Source organism: Schistocerca americana, chromosome 5, assembly GCF_021461395.2.
Source record: "Schistocerca americana isolate TAMUIC-IGC-003095 chromosome 5, iqSchAmer2.1, whole genome shotgun sequence".
In the NCBI taxonomy this organism is placed as follows: Eukaryota; Metazoa; Arthropoda; class Insecta; order Orthoptera; family Acrididae; genus Schistocerca; species Schistocerca americana.
Window position 1 is genome coordinate 611156100 of NC_060123.1, and position 20204 is coordinate 611176303.

Below are 20204 nucleotides of genomic sequence, written 5' to 3' on the forward strand. Positions count from 1 at the left end.
AGATTGTAGGCGACACAGGCACATTCCAAACTAAAACTGAATGCTAAGAAGAAAAAGTAATAGAAAATGAAGTGGTCAATACGACGAAAATGACGAAACAAAGGACTAGAAATAAAAAATTACATTTAAACCAATTAAGTGAATGAAAATAATATTCAATTTTATTTTCATGAAGATTCAAATTTTTTAAAGTATTTGATGAGATTCGAATCCACGACATCCTAAGCAACGTAATCATATCTGGGCCGCTACGCCACACCACCACTCTGCTTTGTATTGTCATATTTGTAATTCTGCATAACCGTGTCACGATTATGATTTGCTGCCTACAAAACATTCGGCCTCACGCAGTGTCGTTCGAAGCTTTATCTAATTTAACCCGGCGCTGTCATGATAATAACTGTATATGTGACGCTGAACCGCGTCTCGTGGGAAAGGACCCGGTAGTTTTTAGCTAATGCTGTGTATGAAACGTGTATATTTCGTTAACATCGCTGTGTGCGTGTATGTGTGTGTTTGCGTGTGCGTGTGTGTGTGTGTGTGTGTGTGTGTTATCATGTCCGATATGATGCGAAATAAAAGGGACAGACCCAGCATTCGGGATCCCATCACATCAACAAAGCAGCCCAAGAAATTTCTAATTCTGCTCAAGCTTTCTATCTAGCGTATTCTGCTGACACGAAGTGTTAAATCATTGTTAGTGTATTTTAATGATAAAGACAACACTGAAGCACGAGTTCAAATATCTGCTAGGGCGCAGGTCGTAAGTAAGAACAGCAACTAACAATTAATGAATAAAAACAGTTATAATCCCGAATCAGTCAAATCCAACGCCTTTCGCTAGTGTCATCAGCTCAGTGACATCTGTTGGCACTATTTCGGCGACTGGTGCTGTCACTGAAAACTATACACATGAAAGCAGTTACAGTCAGTTTAATACGATTTGTTTCGTTTATTAGGCACTGAAGTCTCAATTAATTTTTTGCCTTGTTTCATCTCAATTAATCCACCTCGTTTTCAAGTCAATTAAGAGCTGGTAATTGTTTTATCTGTTGTTCTCATTGTGAACAGGGATCGGAATAATAATTTACGACGTACTTGATAAATCGTTAAAGTCTCTAATAAACAACTGTAATACTGAACTGGGTTCAGAGTCAAGAAATATTTTGTGATGGCTCTCTCTCTCTCTCTCTCTCTATATATATATATAACACCCGTTAAAGAATTTTTTAAATTACAGCGGAGTATTATTCCAATAGGGTTTAATGCTTTTTCCTTCTGTGTATCATGGAACTGCCAAAGTTTAAGCAGAGCTGCAACATTTGTTGTGGCTCGTTCGTAGTTCCTTGCGTATGGCATGAGTGAAATGTCAACTGTTCGAGCAACGTTCGATACCGCATCGATTCCACAGGGTAGCGTGTATAATAAAGCGAGCAAGCCTTGTAGACCCCTCATTTACTGAGTCTTAAGGGGAGCCCCTATAATAGGGGTGATGTGCAGAACACTGGATTATGTAATTTAGTTGCAACAGGGTCCACAGTCGTAACAAACTTCTTGAAACGAATACGTTTCGTGCCTCCACTGTTATTTATTTCCATCCTGTTTTTATTTTGTGTACTACATACGACATTTCGCCCTAACAAAACATATGTAACTGACAAGTTAAACATTGTCAGGTCTCGTTTTACTCTGTTTTTTGTCTGATTTTATTCTGGCGACTACAAGCGATGGTCGTTTGCAAATTGTATTCTCTCTTCTTCTTGCTCCTGACTTTTATGCCGTACCTTCAAGGGAATGGCATGTTAATCATTGGCTTCGGCAATGTTAGCAGTCAATAAACTTTGTTGTACAAGATTAAAATTTTCCCGATTGCTAGTATTTGTTTCGCGAAACTCTGCAGAACTATTCCAATTTTGTACAGAGAACTGTACAACTCAAGAACTTGGAGAAAATGTTTATATTTCGAAAGTCAAGTACCAACTTCACCAGATTGTGTGCAAAGACATCTTGAGGCAAACAAGTCAAAGAGAAACTTGCGAACACAGGCACGCTCTATGTATGATCGATTAACGTGAATGTGTCGCTGCACACAGTTCCGTGCTACCTGATAGTAGTAAATAACGTGGTTGTGTACTGCAGCTTGTACTGTACCGAATATCATGGCTACATTTTTCATGCCCAGTAATGTGATCAACTGTTTTACTATATGAGGTATTTAACTACTGCCAACTTACTGTTTTTACTTCTAGTTACAAACTGTTTATTGCACTTTGACTCTCTCGCATATCAGGCTAACAATGGACTGCCCATAAACATGATTGTAACCTAAAACATATGTGGTCAACAGGTTAAACATTGTAGGTGCTCTTTTTATTCTTTTTGGTCTTATTTTGTTCTCAGACTATAACCAGTCGTCCGCAGCTCGTGGTCGTGCGGTAGCGTTCTCGCTTCCCGCGCCCGGGTTCCCGGGTTCGATTCCCGGCGGTGTCAGGGATTTTCTCTGCCTTGTGATGACTGGGTGTTGTGTGCTGTCCTTAGGTTAGTTAGGTTTAAGTAGTTCTAAGTTCTAGGGGACTGATAACCACAGCAGTTAAGTCCCATAGTGCTCAGAGCCATTTGAACCAATTATAACCAGTCGTTATGTTGTAATCTGTATTGTAATTATGTTTTTAGGAATATTATAGCATCGCTTTGTTGTCCATCTGTCTATCTGTATGACTGTTAAGAACCCTTTTTCTCAGAAACGGGTGGACGTATCACGTTCAAATTTATGTCAGATATTAAAGCCTATGGTCCATAGATGGTGTAAAAATTTTACCCTTCTAAGTTAGTTCAATCAAAAGAGACGGCCAATTACGTCACATATTTTGATACTCGAAAACTCACTCACAAAAACCTATAGGGTACTTCCAGTTCAGCTAAAATCATGATATCCGACAAGAAGGAAGGTTTCACATTGCAAGTAAAGGAAAAAGTCCGAAAATTGTTAATTTGTAATTGTATAACAGGAATTTTTTTGTCATTTTTACTATTTATCTGTCTGTCTGTCCATCTGTAAGACCCCTTTTTCTCTTGAACAGGTCGGCGTAACAAATAAAAATTTTTTTTGCATCCTAAGGTATATGGGGCCTTGCGGGGGTAAGTATTTTAAGCTTCTAAGTCCTACTTGCATTTGTCCAATTTTTCCTAATACGAATGCATTTACTTGAGAATGGTTATACAGATCTGGGTGGGAGGCACCTACCTGATTGAATTTGGGCAGTCTAGTAGAAGAGCAGAGAGGTAAATCTGATGAAACACAGTGAATATTCCCCCAGCAGCAATGTTTGATGTATTCGCTCACAGAATATATGAACACCATATACAAAAGATTCTCAGTAAACTTGCACTGTAAAATTCGGATAAAATCCCAAGCTTTCGATGAATACACCTATCATCGTCGTGAGAGGCTGTGTCTGCCCGGCGTGAAAATGGCGACGCTCCCACTTTGACACCCAAAGGACGGCATCTAATTGGCTGCCATGATGACATCACGGATACAGTATGTACACCTACATTCAGAAAAATTTCGATTCTATGTCATTACGATTAAGCGCTTTGTTTGAGCATCCCATTATACAGTACTGGTTTCTCACGGTCAGAGATCATTTACAGTTCGACATTCATATTTATTTAGCTTTTTCCTCCCAGTTTCCAGTCACCCAGTTTAGATTCATCGATGCATTCTGGGATGATTCGCTGAAAGACGGCACCATACTATTGCCATCTGAGTTTATGATGTGCCTCCAATGATCTCATAGCTGTAGGCATGTAAAATCATAGCCTTTCTTGCTTTGTAAGTCACCCAATCTAAAAGTATTCCTTATCTCAGGAACATCAATTTCATTTTGTACCTAAAATCAATCTGAGATCCTAAATATTTGCAGCATCCTCACATCCCCCTCTTAGTATACTCCTCCAAACCTACTCATGACAGGAGAGTTATGCCAACTACAGCAGTGTTAGGAAACATTCGTGCTGCATCATTGCTGTTTGCTCATCGCTTCTCACTGCTGACTCATCACTTGTCACTGCTGACTCATAATTTCTTGCTGCTGGCTCACCGCTTCTCGCTGCTGGCATAATTCTTGTTACTCTTCATTGTTTGTCGCTGCTGGCTCATCACTTCTCACTGCTTGCTCATTGCTTCCCGGTCTAGCTCGACACTTCTCGCTGCTGGCACATTTCTTCTCACTCCTGGCGCATCATTTGACACTGCAGGCACAATGCTTCTCGCTGCTAGCTCATCACTTCCCACTCCTCACACATTGCTGCTCACTGCTGGAACATCGCTGCTCCCTGCTAGCACATCGATCCTCGCTACTAGCTCAACACTTCTCATTGCTCACAGATCACTGCTGCTGGCAAATCACTTGTCGCTCCTGGCACATCACTTCTCACTGCTAGCATATTGTTTCTTGCTGCTAGCTCACCACATCTAGCTGCTGGCACATTTTTCCTCACTCTGGCGTATTGCTTCTCACTGCTCCTACATTGATTCTCACTGCTGGCACATTTATCTTCACTACTGCCACAGTGCTTGTCGCTGCTGGCACATTGCTTCTCGCTGCCAACTCATCATATCCCGCTGCTCGCACATCACTGCTTACTGCTGGCACATTACTGGTAGCACATCGCTGTCCCCCACTGGCACATCACTCGTCACTGCTAACTCATCACTCTCATTGCTTGAAGATTGCTGCTGGCAAATTACAGTTGGCTCGTTACTGGTCGCACCTGGCACATCACTTCTCGCTGCTAGCTCATCATTTCTTGTTGCTAGCTCAACACTTCTTGCTGCTGACACATTTCTCCTCGCCCTAGTACATCGCTTCTCATTGCTGGCTCATCGATGGCACATTTCTCCTCGCTCTTAGTACATCGCTTCTCGCTGCCAGCACATTGCTTCGCACTGCTAACTCATTACTTCTTGCTGCTGGCTTACTGCTCCTCACTGCTGCCATATCGCTGCTGGCACATCACTGCTCGCTGCTGGCACTTTGCTTATCGCTGTTCACACATTGCTGCTTGCTGCATGCCAGGAGCAATTACCCTGCACCTGTTCTCATCACTAACTGAGTGCATTACTGGCAGTGCTGTGAAACAAAAACTATGTTTTTGACGTTGTCTGACGACAGTAAGTAGTAGTTTGTTTACACCAAAAAGTGCTTATTGTTAAGGAGAAAGAAGTACAAGTATGCAGTGCACCTTTGAATGCAGAACACTTAAACCATGGGTACTTTCATCTGTTCTAACAAGAGTTCATGAATTATACAGATGCATTTTTCAGACTATACACATGTCACAAATTTTTCCTGTTTATATTAAATACTATTGAAACAGAAATAATTAAACTTGTCAAGAATCAGCCCAAAATTGTTATGCAATATCTGTGGAACAGTGATAAATAGACATACTCCCCCTGAGATAATATTTCAGAATGTATGGATGCATGGTTTCGTGGCGATACGAATTAATAAAATTTTCTTGGGCTTCCAGCTGCGTCAGGTAGTTACACTCCCACGAGCTCTCGACCGAACTCTCCCCAGCCATTGTCAAGTGGTAAGACTGACTGCTGTGTCGCTGTGAAGCTATTGAAATAAAAACCTCTGAAAACACATTAATCAAGGACAGAGGTTTGGAGCTCAGCACAGCCTTGGACCCGGCTATCGCGATGTTCAAACGGGCGCGGATTGAAAACATTACCATATATGGCGAGGAAGAAAGCACCAGTGACGTCACAGCCAGCAGTGCGGCTACATAACAACGCGGCCACAGCGACACAGCAATCAGTCTTACCACTTGACAATGGCCAGGGAGAGCTCTGTCGAAAGCTCGTGGGATTTTAACCACCTGACGCGGCTGGAATCCCGAGAAAATTTTATTAATATTTCAGAAGTTTATATGCACATCTACTTCATATGGTACATATGCCACGTATAGATTTTCGTCCTGATATTTTACTGAATGAAAACGGTAAGTTAGGTGGTGAAACAGAGAAACTAATTTCCAAAAATTATTGCGCATAATATTGTCCAGTATGAAGTGGTTGAAATGATCTGTGTGATTCTGTCCCAGATATCTATGTGTTAAATACACTTGAATTAAGTGCCTGTTTAAAATCGTTGCTTCTAGTTCTTGTTCTTAAAATTACTTCCTTAGCTCACAGCATACATTACCATCTGCGAATATTCGTTTCCTTGTTAAGATACTGAGCAAGAGAAGTCAATCTAGATTGTAGACTATTTACAAAACACTCGTGTGACCCATTGCATTATATTGTTCAAAAGTGTGAATCTGTACCAGATATTCCAAACAACAGATATTGAATGATAAGACTTGACAGCAAATGAATTGGGAGACTGTGGGCAAAACAACCGAAATTGCGGACCATTTGGCAACAGCAGCAGAAAAACTGGTCCAGGGTAACGTCAGATAGAGTATGTAAGTAATTGATTCAGGTAATATGAGTTATCCGGCACTCATTCTATAACTGCCTATGTCCCGTGTGTAAGGACTGGCTGGAAGAAGGTGCTCCACAAAGCCAGGACACCTGACAACAAGATTCCATAAGAACTATTGGAGAACTGTTAGGAAATTGGGCAAACACAATGGTCACACCACCATAATAAAGAAGAAGAAGACAGAGAGTAAGAAGAAGGAGCAAAATGGAAGACGAAGAAGAAGAAGTAAAAAAAGGAGACTGAAACAAAGCTCGATTAAAATTTTAGTATTCCATTTATACACTGGTATGAAATCCTGATCATTCATAAAGCAAAATTTGTATTGTACTTTTAAACCTTATGTTTTTTGTGCAAGTATCAATGTTCTGTTTAGTTGTGAGCGCAGTATGTCGAATCTAAGTGCGTTCGAAGTGGGATAAATGATGTTGCTCGTATGCTGTGTGCTTTCATAATCAAGGCATCCGAAGCGTTTGGTGGTTCAAGAGACAGCACATCGAAGATGTATACTGCGTACAGGGAAAGCAGAAAAACATCATCCGCTAAGACACAACGCGGATGAAAGTGTTTTTTGAATGATAGCGATGGACGGCCATTGAAGAGGGTTGTGACTAAAAATGATAGGACGAGAGCTGCAAAAGTCACTGCAGAATTGAGTGTCGTAGTCACGAATCCTGTTAGTATCAAAACAACAGAGCTCCATAAGCTGGGAATAACGTAACCAGCTGGAATTCCAAAACCACTCATCAGTTATTCAAATGCCTGTAAGAGGAAAACATGGCGCCAAAGCCGTAACACCTGGACTATGGAGCAACGAAAGACTGTCAATTGGTTGGATTAGTCTTGTTTCACGCTATTTCCAACTTCTGGCCAAGTTTACATCCCAGCAGTGAAACATGGTGAGGATTCTGTGATGGTTTGGGTAGCCACGTCATGATATTCCATAGGCCCCATGGTTACTCTGCAAGATCGCATTATTGTCAAGTGTCATCTGACCATTTTGGCTGATCACGTCCTTCCCAAGGTGCAATGTTTGCTCGCCAACAGTGATGCTGTGCTGTAAGACGACAAGGTCCCTGTTCACACAGCTAGTATAGTCCAGTTCTGGTTTTTCGGGCACGAGGGTGAATTGTTGCATCTCCGCTAGCCACCACAGCCGCCAGATCTTAATATTACTGAGCCTTTGTGGTCTAGTTTGAAGAGAAGGATGCGTAATCGCTATTCACCTCCACCATTGTTACCTGAACTTGGCACTATTTTGCAGGAAGTTTGGTATCAAATTCTGTTAAATATCATACAAGACCTGTATTTATCTCAGCCGAAACGACGGGAAGTCGTTTTGAATGCTAACGGTTAGCCAACATCGTATTAGGCATGGTGATGTGTTTATGGGTGTTTCCATATTTTGACCTCCCCCTGTATATGACACGGAGGCTTCACTTCTTCTAAGAATGCGTTTGTAAGAGCTAACTGTCTACTGTTGAGGCTTAACTGTTAATCTGGAAATAACTAAAAATGGAAGTCCTTTTTGTAGCTGCATGTTTCTTTCTAAAATCGTATATTCCTGTCTGGTGAAAATCGGAGTTCTAACTTTGCAAGTTTTGAAATGCAGATTAATGGAAGGAAAAAAAAATACCAGGAGTGTGATAATGAAGAACACTCTCTCACATTAATTTTCTGAATCGTTAAGGTTTCGGTAGTGGAACGGTGATATGAAAATCCACGGTTTGCTATTGTTTCAACGAACGAATACACTAGAAAAAAACAACCGCGAAATTTAGAAGAATGTTTACCAGAACTATGAAATAGAGTGTGAGAGTAACAATACAGTTGTCCTTATTGCATGTAGACTTCACTGTAATTAAAATGTTTTCTTATTCAGAAAGTAGCAATAGATGTGGTGCCTTATGTCAGAAAAGGTATCCAGCCATTTATATTTTTCGGAGGTTGGTTCTTGAAAGAAAGAACCAAACTTTAATTCCCCTCCCCCCCTCCCCATTCAGCTCTTTCTTTCTTACAATCTCCTATGTTTTACGTTTTTACTTCGTCCTCCCAAAGATAATGAAAATGTCAAGTGGTTTTCATTTAAATTAAATTTATTCTTTTAAATTCTCTCCCTCTCTCTCTCTCTCTCTCTCTCTCTCTCTCTCTCTCTCTCTCTCTATGTATCTATCTCACATTCACCATCTTTTACTTTCCTCCACTGTTATTACTCGCAAAACTTATGAAATAAGCTAATTTTAAATCCGGTATTTCATTGCACATCATTCATTTTTAAAATGTTCTTGCCTTGTATCCTTTTCCCTCTCTCTCTGCCAAAAATAAATAAAATATTGTGACATATTTTACATTAACTTTTCTTAGTTTTCAGTCTTTCATTTCACACTTACAAACGCCTCCCTATTCCTTGCTGTTTCCTCCTTTTACCTTCCCATCTATCTCTCTCTTCCTCTGTCTCCTCATCCTCCTCCATCTGTCATATGTATGCAGACAAACACACGAGCTTACTCTACTTACTCACTCTTACACACACACACACACACACACACACACACACACACACAAACAACCGCACAGCGCGCGCGCGCGCGCGTCGAGAATACGGCAGAGCCCTTAGCGTCCAAAGAGACGAACGACATACTTAATATCGACAGCATATCGGCTTCTCGAGACACGTTAGTGACCCGTGGGGATTGGACAAGGTAGGTTGCGTGCTGTCACACTACAAAAATTTTAAGTCAAGTTCGTGTGCAAGGACGTGAAAGTTTCCTACAGTAGTTTCCAATCTTTGAAAGCGAATGTTATTATTTAGTGCAGACATGCGAGACTACAGCGACAGCTTCCATTAGTGATGGCTGATGGTTAATTCTTTAGTTCGATGTACAGTGTGTAGAGATTTAGAAGAAACTGGTGTTACTGAAGGAAGGAAACCTTATCGTGCAAATAACTAGGGGTGAGAGGCTTCTTAAAAAGAAAATGAGGTATGTGGTTTCCATGAAAACCGATATGTATAATTTTTTTGTGGGTGGTGGATTCCCTTGCTTTGAATATTAGTCCTAAATTATTTTTCTCTGCTGAGATATTTGATGACGTTACAGTGCCATATTTGGAAGTAAAGTGGAGTGTGAGAGTGATGTATGTTTCTGGTTCAGTGATACGAATTTGAAACTCATCGGAATGTAATGAATTCGCCACAGAGCTGATATTAGTATGCTTATGTAGAGGTTTCTTTGTTCTCATCTCGTGGGTCAAGGCTTGGATGGCGGTTCTTGTCTAAACTATTTAGTTAATACCAAAGTGTTGGACATTGGCCTCAATCTACAGATAAATCTTACCTAAAATGGCATAATATCCTCACTTAGTGAGACTACACACCTTACTGCACCGGGACTTCGTTGAAGGTCATCACTGCGATCATAAACTGTGAAACTAAGAATGTGCCTATGACATGTAACAGGGGTCTTTTCGTCATTTAGGGACAAATAAACAAAGGGGAACTAAGAAATGGAATGAACTTCCTCTGGTGACTAATTGTTTAGTCTGTTCGAGTCTTATTCTCTAAAACTGATGGCGTCGTGTTTTCGACTTCTTAATGGCTTCCGACCTGAGGTAAATTCTAGTTTCAATATCTATATTTCGATCTTTGGTGTTATATACAGACGGAAAAACTCTCAGCGCCGAAAAATGATTAATGTAGAGCAATAAAATTTCAGAAATACATTTGTCTAGGTAGCGTATTTAAGTGATTAACTTTGCAAGAGAACAGGTTAATGTAATTGCGAAATAAGCCATTGAGAATGTGAAATTCTGGTACATTGACAAACGGAGTAACAGTCAGGCTGTTGAAGGCAAGAATGTAATCGTGCATGCATTGTGTGCACAGGTGCTGGATGTCAGTTTGTGGGATGGAGTTCCATGCTTGTTGCACTTCGTCGGTCAATATAGGGGCAGTTAATGCTGGTTGTGGATGATGCTGGAGTTATCGTCCGATGATGCCCCATATGGAGACAGATCTGGTGGTAGAGCAGGCCAAGGCAACGTGTCGACACTCCATAGAGCATGTTAGGTTACAACAGAGGTGTATGGGCAAGAGTTATCCCCTTGGAAAACGCCCTCTGGAATGCTGTTCATAAATGGCAGCACAAAGGGTCGAATCACCGAACTGGCGCACAAATTTGCAGTCAGGGTGCGTGACGGAATCACGAGACTGTCCCTGCTTTCAAACGAAATCGCATTCCAGACTATGGTCTCCAGGTGTAGGTCCAGTGAGTCTAGCATGCAGACAGGTTGGCTACAGGCCCTCGACTGGCCTCCTCCTAACCAACACACACCCATCACTGGCACCGAGGCAGAACCAGCTTTCATCAGAAAGACCTCCGTCCTACCCTCCGATGAGCTCTCGTTTGACACAACTGAGGCTGCAAATGGTGGTTTGGGGTCAGTGGACTGCACGCTACAGGCCGTCTGGCTCGGAGCTGTCCTTGAAGTAACGAATTTTTAACAGTCCGTTGTGTCACTGTGGTGCAGGCTGCTGCTCAGATTGCTTTTGGAGAAGCAGTACGATGCGACAGAGCCATACGCTGACCACGATGATCTTCCCTCTGGACAGTACCACCGTTTCCCGACTGTACATTCACGTGAGCACCACTGCCAGCAATGGTGTACAATGGCTACATTCCAGCCAAGTCTTCCTTCAACATCTCAGGAGGAATATCCAGCTCGTTCTAATCCTATTACACGACCTCATTCAAACGCAGTGAGATGTTGATAACGGCGTCTATCTCGCCTTAAATGCATCCTTGACTAACATCAACTCAATCTCAAAAGTAACTAAGGCTCACGACCGTTACAGCGTGTTTTTAAAGCAGACTTTGAATGCATGGTTTCGCGGCGATATGAATTAATAAAATTTTCTCGGACTTCCAGCCGCGTCAGGTGGTTAAAATCCCACGAGTTTTCGACCGAGCTCTCCCCGGTCATTGTCAAGTGGTGAGACTGAGTGCTGTGTCGCCGTGGCGGCGTCGTTATATAGCCGCACTGCTGGCTGTGGCGTCACTGCTGCTCTCTCCCTCGCCATATATGGTCTTGTTTTCATTCCGCGTCCGTCGCGCCCGTTTTAACATCGCGATAGCCGGATCCCAGACTGTGCTGAGCTGCAAACCTCCGTCCTTGGTATTCTCAGAGGTTTTTATTTCAATAGCTTCTTTTATGACGCTATTCGAAAATCCCTTAGTCTTCATAACGACAGATGTTTCGTCGAATAGAATTCAGTTTCCATTTTCTAAGGCGTGTTCTGCCACGGCTGATTTTTCTCGATAGCGTAGCTGTAAGCATCTCTGGTGTTACGTCCGGCGTTGTTCCACCGTGTGCACTGTTTGGCCGGCGCAGTAACAGTCACACTGACATGGTATCTTGTACACTCCAGGCGTCCTAAGCCCTAGATCGTCATTCACAGGCCTGATGAGCTGAAGAATTTTTGCTGGGCCTGAACACCGTTGAAATGTTATATCTCTTCAGCAGCCGGCTAATCTTTCCCGACATTGTACTACGGAAAGGTAAATACACAAGTTTCTTGCTTTCTTCTTCGGTGGTGTTCTCTTTTCTGTTGGTGTCTTTCTTGCGTGAAAGACTGGCTCAACAGTGTGTGAAGAGGAACTGCATTCATATATCTCTCACACAACAGAGACAAAACATGCCCTAGTTATTCGCAGGAATACGACCTGTGGTACACCTTTCTGCAGACGACTTGGTTTCTTCTACATGAGATGGTCATCTCATCAGTATATTTATTCCTTAACGAACTTTGTTGTAAATAATACATATCTTTTTCCAACTAACTGCTTAGTACACAGTATCAGTACTAGGAATAAGAACAATGTACATAAAGATTTAAAATCACTTACTCTTGCCCAGAAAGCAGTCCAGTGTTCAGCAACGCGTATTTTCAGTAAGTTACTAGCAACCATTAAGAGTTTAGTTTCAGACAAGGCACAATTTAAACATAATTTAAAAGAATTTTTGGTGGGCAACACCTTCTATTCCATCCATGAATTTCTCAACAAGTGCAGTAGACAGCATTAATAAAAATTTATTGTACTTTAATTTTTTGCTATATTTGGTTGTAACAGCCAAGTAACAACCTATTGTGTGAATCATGGCTGTATGGGAAGCAAATGTAAGTCTTAAGTCTGTAAATAGTGGTAGTTTAATTTTTAAACTTGTACATAATTTGCCTGCTCTTAACTGAGGATCATTGAAATGAATAATTTACTTCAATTTTTTACAACACTTAGTTGTAATAGCCAAGTAACTAGCTACTGTGTGAATGGATTTCAACCCGTAATTATTAGAAGTTTAATTTTAATTCCTTCTTCTTCTGTAGTGGTCAATCCAAGGATTGGTTTGCAACAGCTACAATGGAAGCTTGTCTCCATTCTGTGCGTCTCTCAGCTTTTCTCTTCATTTCTTTATAGGTGTTACATCCCACATCTTTCACGATTTGATCCATGTACCTCAGTCGTGGTCTTCCTCTTGGTCTTTTTCCCTCGACATATCCCTCTATGATTGTGTTCAGGAGTCCGTTATGTCTTAATAGATGGCCTGTAAATTGCACTCTTCTTTTGACAATGAAACTCCAGAAGCTTCTCTTCTCACCTGCTCTTTCCAGAACCACTTCATTTGTGACCTTGTCGATCCATTTTATTTTGAGCATGCGTCTCTAGCACCACATTTCAAAAGAATTTAGCTTCTGCTGTTCCTCTGTCCCGAGAGTCCATGTTTCACACCCATAGCATGCCACACTCCACACATATGATTTTAATTCATGTACATAATTTTACTGTTTATTGATTGAGGATCATTCAAATTAATGAAACTCAAGTTTTTATAATTTCATTTTTGTAATGTGTTTATCTGACATGTTCCATACCGAGGAGGACTCCATCTTTTGTGAGTCTATGGAATGAATAATTAATGTAATCTAAACTAATAACAGACTATAGCACCAGCATTGATCCCCTCTGCTCCTCTCCACCGCTCCCCTTCCCCCCTCCCTCCCCCCCCCCCCCCCCCCCCCGCCGCCACGCAAACAGTTCTTCTCATAAATTATGATCCCGGTCGCAATATAATACTCCGTTATTTGAATCTGCTAAAACTAAACCCATTTGGCGAAGAAATGTTGCAAAAGGACTTACCACTGCTAGACAAACTAGATCATTGGGTACAGACCCTCCAAAACCACTCAAAAAGCCTCTTAGACACATTCACTTTTCTCCAGATATTATCACTCATGTGACCTGCTCCTGTTCATACGAAGAATTTTGGGGTCGCACAAATAGAGCAAAACCAGATCACAGATAAGCATGGAGACTAGTTAGCTCACATTGTCATTAAGAAATTGAAAAATAGTAAAGTAATGGAATCAGATTATATGGGACAGTTACAAATTCAATATTTTGATACCAGAAGGAAACGCTCTGCTTCCATAAATTTTCCCAAGTTGATTTGCCTATAGATGACGAAATTATCCCTAAGACATGTCACTGACGTCCTTTTCCAGCACATCATTAAAAACACTGTGAACAATGACTCCGCTGGCCTATAAGTACCGAAGGGAACTAGTTTTTAGGGGAAAATGTCGTTGTCTGTACAAAAAAGGTTCAAATGGCTCTGAGCACTATGGAACTTAACATCTATGGTCATCAGTCCCCTAGAACTTAGAACTACTTAAACCTAAACTACCCTAAGGACAGCACATAACACCTAGTCATCACGAGGCAGAGAAAATCCCTGACCCCGCCGGGAATCGAACGTTGTATGTACAAATAAAAACTTTGATAGATACAAAATCAGTCTCATTACTTTTCTCTCACACACTTTGTAGATGCTACTGACCAAGCGAGCACATCTACGTTCCAGCGGGGTGGCCAGATGAAAAGGTACTGTTTCCTTGTGGACCGGCCTGTAGCTGTCGGGTGTGTCAGTTGCCTTTGGAGGGACTGCACCTGTTTAGGCAACGCGCGGAGCCGCTACAGGCGGCGTTAATTAAGCCGCTGTTTAGCGGCAAGCGGTGTTTACACGAGCCGGCTGCCCGTGTCGTGCCTGCGGGACCCCGGGCTCGGTGCGCGCTGCAGCTTGCCGGCAGCCTTTGCTTCCCTCTGTACTGTGGGGCTCTGTCGTAGCGTAAACCTCCCTTCATCTACATCAAATAGACGGAGCTCACTACACTTTGGAAGAAACCAGGCCTCGCTATAGTCGCTACACATCTGAATTCTCTCCCATGCGTGGGTGAGTGTCGTGCCGTGAAGGTAATGTACACTCGTGCTCATAAATTAAGGATAATTCTGATACATGGTGAAACAACGCTCTGGTTTGCGGTTTGCGGGTTTAAATCACGCAGAGGTGTGTTGGTGCATGTCAGAGTACGGTGCAGCGAGTAAGTGAAACGATGCTAATGGTGAGTGTTGCAAGTGGCTCAAAGAACACATATTGATGACGTTATGAAAGATAGAATACTAGGGCGACTGGAGGCTGGTCAAACACAGCAAGTAGTAGCACTGGCCCTCCGTGTGATCTCAAGATTATGACGATTCCAGCAGACAGCAAACGTGTCCAGGCGTTACAGTACGGGACGTCCATAATGTAAAACACCACAAGAAGACCGATATCTCACCATCAGTGACCGCAGAATGCCACGGGGTACTGCAGGTAGCCTTGCTCGGGACCTTACCGCAGCCACTGGAACAGTTGTCTCCAGAGGCACAGTCTACAGACGGCTGAACAGACATGGTTTATTCATCCGGAGACCTGCAAGGTGCATTCCACTGACCCCTGGTCACAGGAGAGCTCACAAAGCCTGGTGTCAAGAACATAATACATGGTCATTGGAACAGTGGTCCCAGGTTATGTTCACTGACGAGTCCAGGTACAGTCTGAACGCCGCGCGGGATTAGCCGAGCGGTCTCGGGGCGCTGCAGTCATGGTCTGTCCGGCTGGTTCCGGCGGAGGTTCGAGTCCTCCCTCGGGCATGGGTGTGTGTGTCTGTCCTTAGGATAATTTAGGTAAAGTAGTGTGCAAGCTTAGGGACTAATAACCTCAGCAGTTAAGTCCCATAAGAATTCACATACATTTGAAAATTTTACAGTCTGAACAGTGATTCTCGCCAGGTTTTCATCTGGCGTGAACCAGGAAACAGATACCAACCCCTTAATGTCCTTGAAAGGGTCCTGCATGGAGGTCGTGGTTTGATGGTGGGATTATGATTGGTGCACGTACACCCCTGCATGTCTTTGACAGAGGAACTGTGACAAGTGAGATATATCAGGACGTCATTTTGCACCAGTATGTCCGCCTTTTCAGGGGTGTAGTGGGTCCCACCCTCCTCCTGATGGATGATAACACACGGCCCTACCGAGCTGCCATGATGGAGGAGTACCTTGAAACAGAAGATATCGGGCGAATAGAGTGGCCTACCTGTTCCCCAGACCTAAACCCCATCGAGCACGTCTGGGATGCTCTCGGTCGACGTATCGCGCACGTCTTCAAACCGCTAGGACACTTCAGGGGCTCCGACAGGCATTGCTGCAAGAATGGGAGGCTATACCCCAGCAGCTGCTCGACCACCTCATCCAGAGTATGCCAACCCGTTGTGCAGCCTGTTTACGTGTGCATGGTGATCGTATCCCATATTGATTTCGGGGTACATGTGCAGAAAACAGTGGCGTTTTGTAGCACATGTGTTGTGGGACGGTTTTGTCAACGTATCACCAATACCGTGGACTTAGAGATCTGTGTCGTGTGTGTTCCTTATGTGTCTACGCTATTAGGGCCAGTTTTGTTTAGTGTCACGTTGTGTGGCACCACATTCTGCAATTATCCTTAATTTATGAGAATAAGTGTGTATAGGAACAGGTGATGTTCCCTGGCCGGCTTTTCAATCTGTAGACGACCACATAAGCGAATGGGCACTGGAGACCGTCATAACTATTGTCCGTCATTTTCTTCAGTTTTTCTTTTTTTTTGGACATGATATTGTGTTTTTTGCAGTATCTGTAAATATTTTCAGTTCTCCGCATTTATTTGCCGTATCTAACACTGTATGACACAATAAACGACTCACCATGAAGGAATTATCCGAATAGGACCGAAATCGGTAGATGTCATGTACCTGTACGGACAAACAAACGATTAAAATTTCAGAAAAACTGGATGATTTATTGAAAGGGAATACTTCACAAATCGAGCTAGCCGTTAATTTGTTGGTCCTTATGCAAGCAGTTAGTCGGAGACAGAGTTATTGGATGTTCTCCTGAGGAATATATTACTAACTACTCTCCAATTGGCAGGTCAGATCGTCAAAATAACGAGCTGGTTGCAAGGTCGTACCCATAATGCTCGAAACGTTCTCAATTGGTCAGAGACCCGGTGGCCTTACTGGACAAGACACGGTTTGGCAAGCGCGAAGACAGGCAGTGTCTGGAGGGATATTATCTTGCTTAAATGTAATCCCAGCATGGTTTATCATGAGATGCAACAGAACGGGATGTAGAATATCGTCGACGTACCGCTACGCTGTAGTGGTGCAGCAGATGACAACCAGAGGTGTCCTGCTATGAAAACAAATGGCATTCCAGACCATTACTTCTGGTAATCAGGCTGTATGGCGAGCGATGGTCAGACTGGTGTCCCAGCGCTGTCCAAGTGTCTCCAGACACTGTCCGCTGGTCATTGGGGCTCATTTAGAAGTGGGACTCATCACTGGAGACAGTTCTACTCCTTGAAAGAAATTCCAGTTCCAAGATATGTCTGGAGATGCCCCAGATAGTTGTAGGATACCAAACTGACTGTCGCTCGCCATAGGGACGGACATCCAGGAGTGATGGTCTGGGACACCATTTCTTTTCATAGCAGGACCCCTTTGGTTATCTCCCGAGGCACTTTTACAGCACAGCCGTACGTCGACGATATTCTACGCACCGTTTTGTTGCCCTTCATGGCAAACCATCCAGGGGTAAAATAGGTAATACCCGGCCGCACATAGCGAAAGTTTCTACTGCTTGTCTTCGTGTTTGACAAACCCTACCTTGGCTAGCAGGGTCGCCAGATATCTCCCCAGTTGAGAAAGTTTGGAGCATTACAGGGAGGGTCCTCCAATGACCTCGGGAGTTTGATGATCTATCAGCCCAATTGGACAGAATATCGCACGATATCCCTCAGGAGGACATCCAACAACTCTACCAGTCAATCCCAAACCGAATAACTGCTCGCGTAAGGGCCAGAGGCAGACCAACGCGTTATTGACTTGCTCAATATGTGAAGTTCTTTCTCTTGAAGAAATTATCCAAGTTTTATGAGATTGTAATAATTTGTTTCTCTGTACATTTACGTCATATCTACAGATTTCTGTCCCATTCGGATAATTCCTTCGTCGAGTGGCATTTTTTGTATTAGAGTGTATATGAAAGCTACTGCAAAGATACTGTTGATTCTTCAGTTACACAGTTTTGTGACAAATGAAATTCTGCATATTTATACAACTAGTTATATGATGTGTGCACGGTTAAGTCATACATCGTCGACCCTTCACCGTCTTGTACTTTGAAGAGCAAGAAGGCGTTCTGCCATGGAACTCGTCATACTTGCAAATGAAAGGTGTTTGTTTACTCTCCTAGCAGCTTTACCTCCGTTGAAACTAGAAACTTGAGTTAATTTCTTATAGCTTCTATTTCATAGTGCATGTATGTATAATTCTACTTAATATGATTTCACTCACTGGTATTTTGTGCGTAAAAGAGTAAAAATGGTTCAAATGACTCTAAGCGCTATGGGACTTAATATATGACGCCATCAGTCCCCTAGACTTAGAACTACCTACACGTAAGTAACCTAAGGACATCACACACATCCATGCCAGAGGCAGGATTCAAACCTGCGACCGTAGCAGCAGCGCGGTTCCGGACTGAAGGGCCTAAAACCGCTCGGCCACAGCGGCGGACTCGTCAAAGAATTACAATGTAAGAGATCTACTATTAAACACATTACTCTGAAGACATTATCGATTGCAAGAGTTTAAAATTTCAGTTGAATATCTCTTCCTACGTACATGACCATTTTGTTCCTTGGATCACTTTAGTTCAAATGGCTCTGAGCTCTATGGGGCTTAACATCTAAGGTCACCAGTCCCCTAGAACTTAGAACTAATTAAACCTAACTAACCTAAAGACATCACACACATCCATGCCCGAGGCAGGATTCGAACCTGCGACCGTACCAGTCGCGAGACCACCGCGGCCGGCTTGGATCACTTCCCCACATTTCGTAAAATCTTACTTTTGAGAGGAAACATATTTGTACTGTCAGAAAAAAGATTGCAGCAAAGAAAAAGTGAATGATATCGTTTCAAATCGAAAGAGAAAATATATTAAACTATTACAGGGTTAGGTAGAAGAGAACGTCTGAAATGTATTCCTAGATACAACACTCTACCCTATTGTCAGGTGTTGCTAAACTGCGAACCTGCCTGACAGCATTTCTTTCGTGACAGTAACTTCGGTGTCAGCACTCGTTCTCCACTGTGAGGCGCACTTAACACCAAAATTTTACTTTATCGCAGCTACCGTGATTAAAGCTAGCTTTAAAGGACGGGTAGGAACCTTGCAAACTAGTGAAACAGCAGTTGTATTCTGGCTCAGATAAATAGGTGTATTGAAATCTACAATTCGATACACCAAGTAGCTCACTGTTTGGCAAATGGAATCGCATTGAAATAGTTAGCAGGCAGCTGTAGCCCACCGAGACATACGCAGCAACAGGGAAGTAAACGGCTTTTGTGACATTTACGAGTTCCTAACCAGGAGCGAATTTTATTATATCATCTGTGTGCTTTAATGGTTTAGTTTCTTGAGTTTCTGTGTAACATCTAATGGCCACAGTTCTCGTATTTTCGTTTGCGTCGGAAAGTCAACCGATTTTGTGACATATTACAAGTTCCTAATGAGGGGAGAATTGTTTTGTTTCACCTGAGTGCTTTGGTAGTTAGGTTTTTGAATATCTGCGTATTATTAGAAACAGTTGCTGCGTTTTCGTCAGGGTCTACGGTAGAGTTGCGCAGCACGTGCCGATAATCCGTTTATCTGCATAGTTTAGTTTTTCGCGGTCTTTAGTGTGGACAGGGACTACGATTGTTGTGTGCGGACGCGAGCTAAGTTGGTGACACTTCGCTCTCAGCTTCAGGCTGTGATGGCTTCGGTTACACAGCTTGAGGCTGCAGTGGATGGGCACCACTGTTGTGGGCCGGCCGTGGGGATCCAACGGACGTCCAGCACGACAGAGACCTCCGATCCGTCCTCACCAGTGGCCAACTGTTACTGCTCGCACTGAGGCTGACCCCTCACCTGTGGTCGAGTGGGAGGTCGCCCTGGGCGAAGCAGGCGGCGAAAGACTTCCCAGGCGCCGGCCGGAGTGGCCGATCGGTTCTAGGCTCTTCAGTCTGGAACCGCGCGACCGCTACAGTCGAAGGTTTGAATCCTGCCTGGGGCATAGATGTGTGTGATGGCCTTAGGTTAGTTAGGTTTAAGTAGTTCTAAGTTCTAGGGGACTGATGACCTCCGCTGTTAAGTCCCATAGTGCTCAGAGCCATTTGAATCATTTTGAACTTCCCAGGCGGCCGCACGAAAGGCCTCCCCGGTTTGTCTGACAAACAGGTTC